We start from the raw sequence: 18,710 nt of genomic DNA, 5'->3' as shown, positions 1-18,710 counted from the left end.
TAAAGACTGTACAATTAAAACAACCAATATCAAATAATAAGATATGAAACATAGAAATCTTTTTTTATTGACTGTTTAATAAGTATAGACTTGCCTTTTAACAGAATAATTGTACATAATATCATTGCTTTTATGTATAACATATTCCACCAGTCAGAATAATCAAAAATAGCCAGTTGTTTCCACAAATCATATATTATTACAGAAACATATTTTATTAAAAAACATCCAAGTTAGCATGGCAAATTTAAATGTTTTAGCAGGATACAAATATCCAGCATACTGGATATTATGATCATTGAGCATAGGAACAACGGCTGATGATGCAAAAAATTTGGATGAAACATGTCCCATTAAAATATTACTAATGTACACTTTTTTATGTAAAAAAAACCATATTGTATTGAAAGGCCTTTGGTTGTGGCATCATACACAACCATTAACCCGGATCAAGGGAGAGAGGGTCACCTTCCTTGTTCTCCACTTGAGTAATTCTTGCCTAGCGCATCCACGCTGTGGGGGTGGGCATCCTCCACATTAGTAGGCCGGTGTGAAAGGATGGCTAAGTTCAGACAGGGACCCAGCACCACGGGGTATAACGTGGAACCCATGCCCAGGGTTACGGATGAAGACCTTAACGGCATCTTTGGCAGAGAAGGAGACCTTCGGAATGGTAGAGATGGCGGATGAGGCAACCCATCCTCCCTGGGGAAAATTAGAAGAGGACACCACTGCCTTTGTTGAAGAGGGATCTTCAAAGGCTAAGGGAGTAAACCCTGAAAGAAAATCCTCACTTGTGTTAGGCCTAGCAAGTCAACAGTTGAGTATGAATATATTGCTTTCAAACCTAAAACAAGCCTCGGATGGAAGAATAAATTAAATACCGGACATGACAGTTCTTCTCGTACCGTCTGAATTTATGATGGCCAAAAGCTTGATGCTCATCGCAGATACCAGAAGACACAAAACCCTCCCAAGAAAGAGCAACTGAAAATTGGTACACTCAATATCCTTACTCTCACCAACAAATATGAAGAACTTGTGGACCTTATGGAGATGCGTAAGCTCAAGGTATTGGGAATACCGGAATACAGGAATACTGGAAAAAGAAACTGGCTGTAAAAAGACTGATCCAGGAAGAAAAGGAAAAGTGCTGGGATGACTTTACTACAAGTATAGAGGAAGACTGTCAAGGAAGTAGGAAACTACTATACAAAATAGTAAACAGTAAAAGAAATGAAAATATAAACATCCTTGCACTGGAAACAGATGATGGTAGCTTAATACAAGCAGAGGAAGGGATCAGGGATGAAATGAAGAAGTACTTCAACATGTTGTTAAATGGAGATGGGGGCAACACCACCACCAATGATTGTAGTGTAGATGATGCCAAAAGCAACAAATACCCATTAACATGGCTTGAGGTAGAAATAGCACTAAAGAGCATGTGAAATGGGAAGTCCCCAGGCTTTGATGATCTCAGCTCAGACATGATAAAGGCAGCTGGAATACCAGGCTTGAATTGGCTATATAGGCCTAGAGTGTTATCAGTGATTTGGGAAAGTAACTAAATTCCAGAAGATTGGAGTAAAGGAGTCATCATCCCGCTGTTCAAAAAGGGCAACCGACGGAAATGTGGAAATTACAGAGGCATCACGCTGTTGTCACACTCACTGAAGCTGCTGGAAAAGATCACAGAAACAAGACTTAGGAAGATAATGGAACCTTTGCTTGAGGAAGAACAATGCGGGTTCAGGAAAGCAGAGTACTGTGGATCTTATCTTTGCAGTAAAGATGCTGACAGAAAAGTACTGGGAATACGGAAGAAATCTTGTGATTGCATTTGAGTGTATTGTAAAAGCATATGATAGTGTTCCTCGAAACAAGATATGAGAATGTCTGGAAGACCTAAAGGTGCCAAAGTACTTAACTGACAAAGTCAAAATGCTATACCAAAAGTGCTACAGCTGTGTCCAGGTAGGCAACGGACGATCAAAATGGTTTGAAACAAAGAGAGGTGTCCAACAAGGAAGTGCTCTGTCACCACTCCTGTTCGTAATAGTAATGGACAAGGTCATCAAATCTATCAAGAAAATGGACAGTGAACCAAATGCCCTGGTATTTGCTGATGATGTGCTTTTATGGGGAGAGACAAAAGCTGAAGTTCAGAAGAAACTTAATGAATGGAAAAACACATTCAAAAATTTTTGACTGAAGATGAGTAAAACAAAGACAGTGGAAATGACCATCAACAGGGAAGGAACAAGCTCAAATATATTTCTGGAAGGAGCAAAAATAGAATCAGCTTCTCACTTCAAGTACCTCGGAAGCACAATATTGAAAGACAACACTGTTAGGCAGGAAATACTCAGCAGGACACAGAAAGCATCAAACTTCTACAGTCAAGACAGGAATCCCCTCTGGGACTGCAAAATACCACAGAAAGCGAAAACAATCATGTACCACACTTACTTTGTACTAATCCTCACGTACGGTTTAGAGACATGTACCCTACTAAACAAAGACTTCAGTAGAATCCAAGCAACTGAAATGAGATTCATTAGAACCATGAACCAAACAACCAGAAAGGACAAGATCAGAAATGAAGTCAATAGGAAAGTAGCTGGTATTGAGGTTCCTATTATCAGTGTCATAAAGAAACGCAGACTTCAGTGGTATGGGCACATAATGAGAATGAACAGGGAAAGACCTGCCAGAAAATATTTCAACCTTAATTTCATAGGAAGAAGACCACAGGGAAGACCAAGAAAACATTGGATAGACACTGTAATATCAGATGTGGAGGAGAGGATACAAATGGGAGGATGTACTGGATCAGAAGATGTATGAAGACAGAAGGAGATGGCGAGCGCTTGTACACCACACCCGGGAAACTGGATATAGGAAATGATGATGATGATGATGATGATGATTATGATGATGATGATGATTGTATTGAAAAGGTGGACTTTCAAAAAGTGTTATTTTGGAAAAATATAAATTGCTCAATACGGACCCAACAATGAGATGTATAACTTGTAACATACCACTTAGTTGAGCAGTTCGTCTCCTTTCTCCCAAGTCTTCCCAGCCCAACTTTGCAACATTTTGGTAACACTACTCTTTCGTCGGAAAACACCCAGAACAAATCGAGCTGCTTTTCTTTGAATTTTTTCCAGTTCTTCAATCAAGTAATCCCATGCAATGGAACCATACTCTATTTGGGATCTTACCAGAGACTTATATGCCCTCTCCTTTACATCTTTACTACAACCCCCCAACAACCTCATAACCATGTACAGAGATATGTACCCTTTATTTACAATCTCATTTATGTGATTACCGCAATGAAGATCTTTCCTTGTATTAACACCTAGGCACTTGCAGTGATCCCCATAAGGAACTTTCACCCCATTAACACTGTAATTAAAACTGAGAGGACTCTTCCTATTTGTTAACTTTTAACCCATTTATCATCATACCACTGCCTGCTGTCCATCTCATAACATTATCGAGGTCATTTTGCAGTTGCTCACAATCTTGTACCTTATTTTTTAACATCATTCACATCTACTTCTTTACTCATATCATTTGTATATATAAGAAAACATAAAAGGTCCAATAATACTGCCTTGAGGAATTCTCCTCTTAATTATTACAGGGTTAGATAAAGCTTCGCCTACTCAAATTCTCTGAATTCTATCTTCCAGAAATATATCCATCCATTCAGTCACTCTTTTGCTCAGTCCAATTGCACCCATTTTTGCTAGTAATCTCGCATGATCCACTCTATCAAATGACTACTCTAGTCCTATTTTTAAGACCTTCCTTTCTATCAAATTATTTTTAACTACAACAAAAACAGCTTTGTGATCACTAATACCATCTATTACTTCATTTTCTCTACAGAGCTCATCTGGTTTTACCAACACCATGTCCAGTATATTCTTCTCCCTAGTTGGTACCATCACTTTCTGAATCAGCTGTCCTTCCCATATTAACTTATTTGCCATTTGTTGATTATGCATCCTGTCATTTGTATTTACTTCCAAATTGATATTTGGTGAGATCACCCGCTACAATCACGTTCCTTTCCATATTGTTTCCCCCATAGCTGATTATCTTATGAAAAACTCTGAATCAGCATCAGCACTACCCTTTCCCAGTCAGTACACTCCAAAGTTATAAATGATAAAGAATTTACTTGGAAAAGGTGAAATATAACTCTTGCAGAACACATCACAACATCGAGTTGCATATTTAGAAATGAGCCTTACACCTAGAATTTCATGGTTGTTATCTTTAACTTTTACGTAGCTTACAAATTCTTCTTTCACCAGAATGAATACTTGCCCTCCCACCATTCCTATCCTGTCTCTACGATACACACTCCAGTTCTGTGAGAAAATTTCTGAATCCATTATATCATTTCTCAGCTATGAGTAAACTCCTATTACAATATCTGGTAAGTATGTATCTATTAAATTACTTAATTGTAATCCTTTCTTTACATCAGTTCTACAGTTTAACACTAACATTTTTATGTCATCCCTACTTGACTTCCAGATCCCTGTACCCTTATCACCACTCCCTAGACCACCCCAGTTCCATGAATGTACCTCCCTATAACCCTTCAAAACAAATTTCCTAACTTAATTGCACCACTGTGGTTTAAGTGAAGGCCATCTGAGTGCAGATTCCTATCTCCTACCCATCCATTAGGATCTAGAAATCTCACTCCCAGTTTCCCACATACCCACTCCATAGTCTCATTTAAATCCCCAATCACCTTCCAGTCAGTATCCCTCCTGCACATTATTCTACTGATAACAATCTCTGCTTCCTTAAACTTCATCAGTGCTGCATTTACCAGATCCCACACATCCTCAACTATGTTGGTACTTATACTAGCTTGCTCTTCGTTTTAGGTACCAACCTGAAACACTACCACCTTCTCCTTTCCCTCCTCCTTCTTTTCTACTTTCCTCAACATCTGCCTCAACCTAATTCCTGGATAATACTCTACCCTGGTTCCCATTCCTCCACACACTTTCCCCACATGTCTAACGATGAAATATTCCATGACCAGAGCCTCAACCCTACCAACCTCATGTGATCCCCTCCCCTCCTGGTCAGCCCTCTCTTTCCTGATGGCTGCAGAAGCTATTTTCTCTTCCCTTTTCTCCCTCCCATGACCCTGTTCCACCTGTCTTTTCCTATCCTCTACTCTACGTTTCCCTTGCCTCCTACTTCTCAGCAACAGTTCCCTGTTCCTCATCTTCACCCTATTGTTCTACCTGCAGTGACTCGTACTGATTTCTCACAGACACCTATCCTGAATTCTGATCCTGAATAGAGCCCTTAGCCTGCAATCTCCTTTGCCTTAAAACATTAGACCACCTGTCTTCTACAATTCCCTCCTTTCCTTCCCATCCTTCTTTTACACCTGCTGTACCCTGTACATTGTTTGTGGGAGGCTTACTTTCTTTCCTGTCCTCTGAGCGAATCTTAATTATCTCCCTCAAACTCTCCAACTCCTTCCTCATACTCCTTATTGCCTGGCCACACCCACAGTTCCTATACTTGCACTCCCTAGCCATTCTTTATGGAATAATGAAAATAAAATAATAAAATAATTTAATCTGTGCAATAAAATTAAGGAAAGGAATATTGTCTAAGTTAGAACACAAAGATCACACAACAATAAGGTAATTAATACACTACCATACTACAACATAGTCATACATTATTTTTATCCTACAACACCCTAACAGGATGAAAATTGCTTTCATTTACTGAATATCAAAAGGAATACACAACAATTACACAATTCTAAACTGCAGTTAAGCCTATCCTAATTACAACAACAGAATTCTAGTATGCGAGTTTCTACAGATACTTCTTCTATACAAATATTTCACAATAATGAAATAAGCAAACTAATTTCCAATAAGATACAATAGACTACAATAATATATAAATTATGTTCAGATGCATCTCAATTACAATAGGTTCTTACCAAGCACGAACAGAAATGAAAATTGCAAATGAAGTTTGAAATTTGCATGAACTGTACAAGGATTACCAATAAAGTTAAATGCATAAACAGATTATTATTAGTACTATTTTATCCTACTATGTTCTATTAAAAATGAAAACTGCCATTTGGTTAAATGCTGAAGTATGGAAAGGGTTATCGTACACAAAGACACAGAGAAATATAGCAGGCAAGATACTATCTAATATATACCATGTCTACACTAGATTCTCACGTGAAACGTGATTATTTGATTTTTACAGCTGGTGGATTACTATTATTTTCCCTACTATGCGGGACAGAGAATAAAAGTGTCCTTAAATGTTGAAAAGTAAGAGGTTGTCTACAATAATTTCTCCTAGAAAAAACATATGAATATATTAATATATTAAAAAATGAATCTTAATTGGATGTAATGTTGAGTATTGACTAGGAGAATAATCAACACAATTTTGTACAATTTGTAAGAAATGAAACATTACACAGAAGTGGGTCAAAATGCAACTGATCTCTGTCATTTTATGACTGTTTCTGGAACAGGGTTCGAATATCTTTGTCAAGAGTGTGTTACAGTTGGTGCAGACTTTGAACAAATAAACATTGTCAGCTCATCTTACAACAATTTCATGGAACACTGACATGCAAGCCACCGAAATACAAGGTAAAATGTTACCTGCAATTGTTTGAGTCACAGAGAATGGTGCATGTACACGTACAGCAGATACTGTATGTGTATGAAGCCACACAAGAAAATATATTACCTTACTATAACGTGAAAATGTCAACAAATATTTATTTGGCATAATGGAATTGTAACATGAAAACATCTATGAGTATTTATTTTACTGGCATGTCTACTTGTGTATCGAGACGTTATCTAACATTATTGCCCATTGTTTGGAACTGTCGTCTAACATGCACATTTAATTCAAAAATTGTATCTCCTATTATTACGTATTTGCTGGATTAATCTGATTCGCTGGATTATCGATCAATTGCTGCGCGGTTGCGCAGTGGGGACTTTGAATGCTGGGAGCTGTTTGACTTCCGCCGTGTCTGTGTGAGCGAAGGGACAGTGTGTTGGCTGCCACCGTTCAACATGGCTTTGTTAAGTAGAGCTCGTAAGTAGACATCTTGGCGTAGAGGGAGAGCGTTAGTAATGGAGCGTGACTCTGGTGGATGAGTGCGAGGATGTTAGGGCTATGCCCTTTACTCTTTTGAATGCTTCTCAGTGTGCTCCATCCTAATTATTTCATTAGTGTAAGAAGAAAACTTCGTGTGTGTGTTATCCGTTTACCAGCATGGCAAGTTCTAAATGTGTTGTAAGTCTTAATATTGGATAACCCACTCCAAGTAAGTACTGGAAATTATAAGTAATTCAAGTGATCTCGTACGGCCACGGATTAAAAGTAAGCGATTTTATCGTAAATTTGACCTACATTATAAGGCATACCCATGGAAACATCGGTTTGTTAATTAAAAACTGTAAATGCCTGATAACAAAATTTTATTGTATCGGTTATGGACTAAATTCGTGAAAGTACGTAACTAAATTATGTGGGAATTTGGTATCGCTAGTTATGCGTCTATGAGGTTGTATTTTGTGTGAGTTGTAACTTAATGTGTTGTCGTTCATACTTTGTTTGTCTGCTCATTCTTTGGGATTATTATTATTATTATTATTATTATTATTATTATTATTATTATTATTATTATTATTATTATTATTATTATTATTATTATGTTATTTAATTTTGATGTGTTTTCCTTCCTAATTTTCTTCGCTGTTTAAATGCGTCTTCTAACTGTGTTGCTTTTGCGTTCATGGCTAATTATTTGGATGTGATCATTATTTGCATTGTTTGGGACTTTAATTAATGACACCTCATGTACGTATCCTAGCGTAATCCAAAGCCCCTTTCATTCTAAATTTTCTAAGCTGTAGGTGAACTGTTTAACAAAAGCTAATGTAATTTCGTACTATCACCTCTTGAATAAATTATTATTATTATTTTTAATAACGTCAAATCTGTGAAAAATTGAAATTTGCTTGTCGATATTTAACTTAATATATGCCATTCTCTTTATGTTTTCTTGTCACATACTACTCATTGTTTGGGGTTCCTTGCCTTTGATTATTGTTACGTTATGTGTCATCTCATCTTATCTTATCTGATGGCCACGTTTTAAATTTTGGTGTCTTTGATGATTATTATGGGATGATGGCTTGGCATCGGTAAATGGTTGCTTCCGTTGTGTGCTTCTGTGTTCTGTTATTAAGTGGGAACGTTTACAGTATTTTCCCCTTGATATACTTCATTTAATTGGGATTGCTTTCCACTATTATTTTATTATAATTTAATCTTGTTTGGTTAATTTGTGTCATTTTTATTCGTGGTTGGAGCCACTATTTTCTTTGAACATATGTCCTTGTGTGTGACTTTGCATGTGTTTGTTTCTTTGAATATATATATTGCCATTTATATGACTTTGATTTTGTGTGGTTCCAATCCACATTGTTTGCTGTGCTCATGAGTTTGCTCATGACTCGAGATGTATATATTTTGTGCGTAGGATGTTTTACCACTCAGCGTGTTATATAGTTATTGTACAGTTAGGTTAGTTCCCCCCCCCCCCCCCCTTTTGCGCATTAGATCACGTCCTTTCTTAAGGTTAGGGACCCCACTGCAATGTCAAGTGTGCAGAAATGGGGAACGTACCCATCTACAGTTAAAAGTGTTAACAAAAAGTAAAAGCCAGGAACGTGCTGCGCGCACACAAGCCCATGTGTTAAAATTAATGAAACTTCAAATATTGATTTGATATGTTCAGTATGTGTGTCGGCATACACTGTAAATTTGTTATATATTCTGATTCTCAAGATGGACTTTATCCAGCTGGAAAAAAAAATCTGTCATGTAAATCTGATTACTTGATACTTTCCTATTTTTTAAATATTTATCTTCTTTATTTTAATAAACAGATTTTCCTCCAAAACTGACGCCATGCTTTGCCTTGCTTTATTTGTAGTTTTAATTGACCTCACCGTGTCCGTATTTAGTTATATGTTCCCCATCAAGATCCAGGGTGTATGTATTTTTAGGGCATTATTTTTAACATATATCGGACTGAGCACGCCTGGGATCGGCTGACTAGTCTGGGACAAGTTACCTTGATGATAGAAATGGGGACAGTCAGAATGCAGAGCTGTCGAGCCACAGTCCAGTCGTGGTAACCGGTTCGGCCTAAGTCAACTCTGCATCCACTGACCTTATCTTGTAAAGGAAACCTGGAAAAATGTTTACGGTAAGTTACAGTTAGGACATAGGCAGATGCTGCATTCATTTTTCTATAGTTACAACTTTAATTACATATGGAATAGAAGATAATTTCATTCAGAATAAGGAACAATTCTACTCACCTATAATACATATACTTCACTGGGTGAGCTGACTGTGCGGTCAGGGGGATGCAGCTGTGAGCTTGCATCTGGGAGACAGTGGGTTCAGACCCCAGCCCTGAAGAGGGTTTTCCGTGGTTTCCCATTTTCACACCAGGCAAATGCTGGTGCTGTACCTTAATTAAGACCATAGCTGCTTTCTTTCCACTCCTAGGTCTTTTCTATCCCATCATCACCGTACGACCTATCTGTGTCGGTGCAATGTAAAGCAAAATGTAAAAAATATGTACTTCTTGTTTTATCTGCAGAACACGATAGGCCGTTTTGCTTGCTGACAACCAACAGCTGGCAAGTTCCTTTAAAAAACATGGCAGACATGTTGCAAGTTTTCTCAGCCAGCAGCACTATATAGGAAATGTTACCATTGCTTGCCACTTTCAGGGAAATTGCCAAAATATTTATTGGCATTGCTTCTAACACCTAAATATTTTCTATCAGCAACAGTTTCATTTTTAAAATGTATGTATAAGAATGTCAAAATAATTTCATAGAAAGTTGGGCTTTATAAACTGCATTTTAGTTCTAAAATTTAGGCTAGATTTGCATTTTACTTCTCATTGATTTTGGTGGAAGAAAGCATCTTATTCTCAACATTACCTAATCCAAGAAATAACACAAATGTAGGTTCGCTACGCTATTGACAATTTACATTATTTTTAGGCTTTTTCTACATCAACAATAAAACACACTGCATAAATCCATACATGTAACAAGAAGAAACTCACAAGCAGAACTTCCATCAGCTTGGAAAAATTACACATAATGGTACTCATGTATTCTTCATAACATTTTCGGTTTGGACTTCCATCTTCCACAAATGTCTCCTGTCCTTCCCCTTTAATGACCAGCTCCATGGCTAAATGGTTAGCGTGCTGGCCTTTGGTTCAATTCCTGGCAGAGTCAGAAATTTTAACCACAATTGGTTAATTCCGCTTGCACGGGGGCTGGGTGTATGTGTCGTCTTCATCATCGTCATGTGAAGGTCGCCTACAGGAGTCAATTCAAAAGACCTGCATCTGGCAAGCCGAACTTGTCCTCGAACACTCCCAGCACTAAAAGCCATATGCCATTTCATTTAATTTTTTTCCTTTAATATCTTTAATTATTAAAAGAAATAATATAAATATCCACAGCCTGTTCCCAGTCATTCAACTGGGTCAGGAATGGAATGAGTTAAGCCCCATCTACCAGCAAGGGTAGGAACTGTGCCAGCTGCCAAAGCCTGTAGCACTTCTCAAGGGTAATAATTAGTGACTGACAGATGAAATGAAATTATATTGAAGAATGTTGCTGGAATGAAAAATGACAGGAAAAAGCGGAATATTACAAGTAATGAAAATGATTGCGAATATGTTTTGGAAGTATTATATGATAAATGTAAGAATTTTATTACTCTTCCACCTATTCTGTACAACTCAAAATGTTAAAGTTAGAATTAAATCCTCATTAAAATGAGAGTTGGAACATGTTTCGCCCTTTCCTATGGGGAATCATCAGCCGTATCATTTCCGGAGAAAACCTGTCCCGCCTCCGCTTTGTACAGCACAAATCTCACATGGAGTGAACCATGGAGCCCAGCGGTGAGAGGCCAGCACGCTGCCGCCTGAACCACGGAGACTCTATTAAGAAAGAATAAACCAAACAAAAACCCATGGCACATTAACGCCCTTGAAAGGGCCTTGGCCTGCCCAGCGTCCGCTGCTCAGCCCGAAGGCCTGCAGATTATGAGGGATTCGTGTGGTCAGCATGATGCATCCTCTTGGCCATTATTCTGGGCTTTCAAGACCAGGGCCGTCATCTCACCATCAGATAGCTCCTCTATTCTAATCATGTAGGCTGAGTGGACCTCGAACCAGCCCTCAGGTCGAGAAAAATTCCCTGACTGGCCGGGAATCGAACCCGGGGCCTCCGGGCGAGAGGCAGGCATGCTACCCCTACACCACGAGGCTAGCTAAGAAAGAATACTTAGTGAAAATATGCACAAAATATCATTTGTCGCTGCCAACTGATTCGTACAGCCCATAGCCGACTACAGTTACAAGCCGGAATCATGTAAGTTTGGCAACGTGCAGTGGAGGCCCAGGGAAAGTGTGGGAGCTATCAATGTATGTTGATGTGTGGTGAACTTCGTCTTGTGTTTCATTTTATTTTTCACGGATATGTTCGAGTATATATAATTGTATAATACCAATATAGTTGCTCCGTTATTAGACATTATAAATTTTCCAGCTAACTCATTCCTGGTTGCCAGCATTTCACCCCAGTGTGCTAAGTTGGGCTCATCAGTTGGTAAATAGCACACCTACCAAGACACCTGGCTAGTGCATACTGAGGAGGTCACTGCGTAGTCTACTTGGAGCCGCCGGCAGTGCCAATGGACTATGAGAGACTTTGTCTCATTTTCAAAAACAGATGCCTGCCTGGCCATCAGATGATAAAGATGTTGATTCCCATAGGGAACCTGAAATATTTGTTCCAAATGAGTAAATTTATAATACCAATATAGTTGGTCCGTTATTGGACATCATAAATTTTCCAGCTAACTCATTCCTGGTTGCTAGCGTTTCACCCCAGTGTGCTAAGTTGGGTTGGCAACCAGGAATGAGTTAGCTGGAAAATTTATAATGACCAATAACGGGCCAACTATTTTGGTATTTTAAATTTACTCATTTGCAACAAATATTTCAGGTTCCCTATGGGAATCAACATTTTTATCATATATATAATTAGGTAAGGGAATGAATAAGCATACAGTACGTAGAAGCTATTATCAAAATAAGTGTATGTGAAGGTGCAGCAGGGCTGTGTAGCTTGGCAGATTCAATCCTGGCCCAGTCCGGTGGTATTTGAAGGTGCTAAAATACGTCAGCCTCGTGTCGGTAGATTAATTGCATGTTAAAGAACTCCTACAGGGCAATCCTGGCATATTGGTGTCTTCCAAAAACGTAAAAGTAGTTACTGGGACATTAAATAAATAACATTGTTATTTGTGAAGGCGCAAACTGAATTTTGTATCATAGCAACTATAACATAAAAAATAAGGTTTTGTAAGGCAACAAAACCTTATTTTTTACAGCTCACAGAGTTGTAAGTGATAAATATCATTATTGATAGGTTTCCTTCAGACGAGGAATTAAAACAAAAATGGATTTTTCATTTTAAACGGGGTAAACATACAAGATTTTATCCAAGATTATATACACAAGAATCCAAGAACAACTCGACCAAGAACTTGGAGAATATCAGGGAGGATTTCGACCAGGTAGAAGCTGTCCAGATCAAATCATTAGTTTAAAATGGATAATGAAGCACCAAAGAGTTCGAAGTAAGGGTCTGGTCATCACGTTTGTAGATTTTAAAAAAGCATACGACAGTATTCATCGTGACTCATTATTAAAAAGCCTTAAAGAATTTGGCTTACATCAAAAACTTGTTAACCTCATTAATATGACTTTTAAAAATACGAAGGCAAAAGTTAAATTTAGAGGTGAATTATCAGAATCATTCACTATAAGAACTGGACTTCGACAAGGAGACGGACTTTCACCATTGTTATTTAATTGTGCATTGGAGAAGGTTATGCGTGAATGGAACAAGAAATGCCAACCAACTATCAAGATCGGTAGAAATATTAAACTCAACTGCCTTGCTTTTGCGGACGATTTAGCATTACTTGCAAATACAATAGAAGAGGCTAAATTTCAAATTGAACAACTAGAAATTATAGCTAAAAAAATGGGATTACAAATTTCATTTGAAAAAACAGAAATGATGCCAACTTTTAAAGTTGATTTACCAGTTATTCAGCTGAACAGTAATAAAGAGATTAAAATTGTTCAGAAATTCAAATATCTTGGGGAAATAATAACATGGAACACAAATGAAAAAGAAGCAATAGAACACAGAACAACTAAATTTAAACAAGCACAAAGACTTACCTGGCCAACCTATAAAAAAAAATCTCTTTCGATAAACGCTAAGCTGAAACACTATAATTCCATAGTTAAACCAGAGGCAACCTATGCTAGTGAAACTTTATTCAAATTAAATGTAAAATCTACAACAGACAAATTACAGAAAACTGAGAGAAGAATTCTTAGAACAATTATTAATAAAAAACACCAAGTTGATGGACAGTGGAGATTGTTGCCTAACAACATTGTCTATCGTGAATGTGAATCAATAATATCTACAATGCGTAAAAGAAGAATTTCCTTTTTCTGTCACATATCAAGATTAGCAGACACCAGGATATTGAAACAACTATTCGATTACTTTTTGAAGAATAAAATCAATAATAATTGGTTCAAAGAAGTTCAGGACGATTTGGAAGAATTGGGTATAACTCGGCAACAAATCAAAGACAGAAAAGAGAAGAGGATTTTGAAGAACAAAAGCATAAGTCTCAAACTAAAAGCAGTTGAACGGAAACAATATACTATATCGGACACACAAAGGGCTTCCAGGTCGGAGAGGATGAAAAAGTTCTGGGAGAAGAAGAAGAAATTAACTCAAATGTATTGATTTCAGTGCTCCAATGTGGGCCTAAAATATGTAAATAAATAATAAATAATAAACGGGGTAAGTAGGGAACCTGGTAAGGATTCAGTCGTGTGCGTAAGACATTCCACAGACAAAAGATTTTCAACAGGGGATACAATTTATGATAGTAAAGACAACGTAACTATACTACCACCTAAATCTAATGAGCTCCTTCCTGATGCATGTCAGATTAATTTTTCCAAATTTGCCAAAATATTTGTCATCAAAAAGTGTTAAAAGAATAGATTCTAATAGTAGGAGACTGGAAATGAAAAGTAGGGAAACCAAGAAGATGGATGATTTGCAAAATGTAAGCCATTTACTCAAAATTCACCAAGATATGAATGTCTGTATGTGTTAATAGTTATCAGGTGTTGGTAAAAGAAATGACATGCTTAGCTGATGATGGAATATCCAAATGGTGTCAATTAAATGAATATTTATTAAATTATACTACAGTCACTGCTAGTGTTGTTAGTGTTGAATGTGTACAAATAAATGTATTATAAATGCTCAACAAGCTCACATAGTTGTAAGTGATAAATATCATTATTGATCCGTATTGAAGATACTATATGTAGGATGCTAAATAGTTTATTATGTCACCTATTCAATACCTTAGAAATTTTAAACATTTAGTCATAGTACTAGCTCAAGGCATAAATCAGGTACCTGATTTGTAATTAAATTGTAAATACTAAGATAATATTGACATATTATAGTAGGGACAGTCAAGAGAAAAACAATGTTCTTTGATAATATAGATTCCAATATATCAGCCGTTGGCTGTAAATTACCAGTTGTGAAGGATAACAGCGTCAAAATGTTAGGGTATGTCCTACAAAGGATGACTTAACATATTAACATAGAGCAGTCTAAGGGAAAGATAAGTGACTTGCACTAATAGGTAAGACAACAGGGTATTTGACAGTGTCCAGCAGCAGTGGTCCGTATGAAGTATTGACGTTATATTATCAGTAATGTTGGTAGCTGTTATTAAAATGTTCATTGAGAAAACAATGTTCATTAATATATGGAGTTAAAAGGGGGTTATATTAACTTATTTACAGATACAGTAGTCGGCACCAATGCGTAAAAACCACAGGGTATTTTAGCAGTGTCCAGCAGTGGTGGTCCGAAGAATCTTTGACGCTACTCTATTAGAAAATCTTAGGAAATTATAAAGCTTATATATATTTACATGGAAGCAGTTTGGGGAGAAAGGGTACAAAGTATCTGGCACCAATGTTCATAACAATAATTACTGCCGTTGGTTGATGATCACAGTTTGACAGGGCAACTACACAGTAATATTGATGTTATTCTACTGAACAGTTGAAAAAATTACAAGCTTATAATACATATTTACAAGGGAGCAGTTTGGGGAGAAAGGATACAAAATGTCTGGCATGGATGTGCATCACATTACTTCTGCCATTAGTTGATGCAATCATACTGCAAATCATGATTAATGAACATTGTTTTCTCAATGAACATTGTTTCTTAATGAACATTTTAATAACAGCTACCAACATTACTGATAATATAACGTCAATACTTCATACGGACCACTGCTGCTGGACACTGTCAAATACCCTGTTGTCTTACCTATTAGTGCAAGTCACTTATCTTTCCCTTAGACTGCTCTATGTTAATATGTTAAGTCATCCTTTGTAGGACATACCCTAACATTTTGACGCTGTTATCCTTCACAACTGATAATTTACAGCCAACGGTTGATATATTGGTATCTATATTATCAAAGAACATTGTTTTTCTCTTGACTGTCCCTACTATAATATGTCAATATTATATCTTAGTATCTAAAATTTAATTGCAAATCAGGTGCCTGATTTATGCCTTGAGGTAGTACTATCACTGATGATGCCTTCAAAGAAGGGCGAAACATGTCTCATATGGAAATAAAGATAAATTCCTAAATGTTTAAAATTTCTAATGTATTGAATAGGTGACATAATAAACTACAGTAGAGTCTCGTTAATCCGAACTAATTGGGACCGGAGTCTGTTCGGATTACAAAATTTTCGGATTAACCGGACAATATTTTCTAATAATAATGTTATTGCTTTTACGTCCCGCTAACTACTTTTATGGTTTCCGGAGACGCCTAGGTGCCGGGATTTTCTCCCGCAGGAGTTCTTTTATGTGCCAGTAAATCTACTTACACGAGGCTGACGTATTTGAGCACCTTCAAATACCACCGGACTGAGCCAGGATCGAACCTGCCACGTTAGGGTCAGAAGGGCAGCGCCTCACCGTCTGAGGAAAATAGTTTCTACAATACAGTACAGTACATACTGTAATTTGAAATGTCCATTCTTTAGCAGTTACATTAACAAAATACAAAATTACAGTAGGGTATTTAAAACCCGTAGACGAGGAAACGACAGTGAAAATGACATTAGCGAGTGGATGGAAGCTGACTGTCATCAATTACAAACAGACCAAGGAATTGTAGCTATGGTGGAGAAAGAATCTGGAGTTGATGAGCAACAGAGTGACGACGAAGAAGACCACAATGGACAACTAGTGTCACATTCAGATGCCGCGGCCGCCTTAGAACTTGTCGTACGCTACGTCGAGCAACACTCCGCTCCTACGTCCAATGATGTGATGTTTATGAGACGCTGGTTTAACACTGCATCATCGAGTAGGTTCCAATCACTACGGCAAAAGAAACCAACAGACTTTGTAAAGATAAACGGTGATTGATGGTTTATGATGTGTAATTATGTTTACATTAAGTTATTCTAGTAAAATATGACTAGTAAAATGCAAGGAAATCTTCATTCTATAATATGTTCTTTCATTTCAATAAGGAGATTTAAAAAATCAAATACTTCAGTTCGGATTAACCGGACTTTCGGATTAACGGGACTCTACTGTATTTAGCATCCTACAAGCCCACAGAGTTTCGTTAGGTAAGCAGTGAAAGCACAGACTATTTGTCCTACCTTATATTAATAAGGGAACAATTTGAACTTTACACTAAAAATAATAAGAGTTACTCAAAAATTTATATTTGAAACTGTGAAAGCAAATTATTTACTGTTAGGGAAGTTTCAAAGTGATAACTTGAAAAAGAAGGTTTAGTCAGTACCGATACCGTACTGGTTGTAACTACAATGTTACTACAATTTAAGTTCTAGTAAGTGAGATGAAAGTTAGGATTAAGAGTGTTCTAGGCTTGCAGTCCTCCCCTGCGAACCATGTGACCTTAATATATAAGTAATAATAATAATAACGTAAATGTTTCCACCTTTTCAATACAATATATTCACAAAATTACAAAATTAAACGGTACTAGTTTCGACCCATCTAGGGGTCATCATCAGCCGTATTGGAGCAAAGATCATTTGTGGCGAAATCCTAAGACAATATTATTTTAAAGAATAACAAGTGAAATGAGATGTTATGGTAATAGTTAATAATACAAGGAATATACATACTAAGAGGTTTTTAACAAAGAATAAAGTATAAATGGGGTGTTGTAAAAATTATAATCATGGAAATCAGTAAGTTCTTGTATTGAAATGAAATATGGCTTAGGAAGAGGGCTTAAGGTGGGGCTGAAGGGTGCGGGAGAAAGTGTAATTGTCTTGGAAAAGTACCTTTGATTAAATTTAGGATTGAGTTTAGGTTGGCTGCATTATTTTTTCTGAGGAAAGTGATAAATAGATCGAAGAGTATGTTGGGTTTCTCTGAGATTTCATTGAGATTGTGACTGGCATTAAAGTATTGGTCTAGGTGTATGTAGTAATTTTCCATTATGTTCAGTAAAGGGCCCTTGTTTGCTAATACGAGGATGTCCATGTCTTGTTCAATATTGGTGAAATTATGGTTATAATCTTGCATGTGTTGGCCGATGGCTGAAAACTTGTTGTATTTTATTGCGTTAGTGTGCTCGTGGTATCTGATAATGAAGTTTCTCCCGGTTTGCCCGATGTAGGTTTTTTTACAGGTGGTACATTTGATCCTATAAACTCCTGATTTTAAAAAACTGCTGGTCTTGTTGATGTGTGAAGTATTGTATAAAACATTCATGTTCTTATTGTTGGTTTTGAAGGCTATTTTAACGCCTTGTTTCTTAAAGATGTTGGTTAACTTGTAGATATCATTGTTGAACGTGAAGGTGGAAAATGTTAGAGGTTTGGTTATTTCTTTTTTGAGGGTAGTTTTTGGGCGATGTTTGTGTTTATTGATTATCCTTTCTATAAAATGATTGCTGAAGCCGTTGAATTTTGCGATTCCGCGGATTGTGTTGAGTGTTGCCGCGGTGGGAAGGCTTGCGTGTCCCAATTAAGCAGTTAGCTGAGCCGCAGGTGCAACCATATCGGATGGGTATATGTTCAGAGACCAGAATAAGGAATGGTTCATCGAAAGGGGGGTAGCAGCCTTTCAGAAGTTGCAAGGGCGAGTCTGGATGATTGACTGATATGGCCTTGTAATAATACTCAACATGGCTTAGCTGTGTTGATACTGTTACACGGCTGAAGGCAACGGGAAAATACAGCCGTAACTAACTCCTGAGGACATGCAGCTCTCTCTGTATGAATGACATACTGATGATGGCTTCCTCCAGGTTAAAATATTCCAGAGGTAAACTAGTCCCCCATTCGGATCTCCAGGTGGGGACTACACGAGAGGGGG

Source organism: Anabrus simplex, chromosome 3 (assembly GCF_040414725.1).
Source record: "Anabrus simplex isolate iqAnaSimp1 chromosome 3, ASM4041472v1, whole genome shotgun sequence".
NCBI lineage: Eukaryota > Metazoa > Arthropoda > Insecta > Orthoptera > Tettigoniidae > Anabrus > Anabrus simplex.
This window is presented reverse-complemented; position numbering follows the sequence as displayed.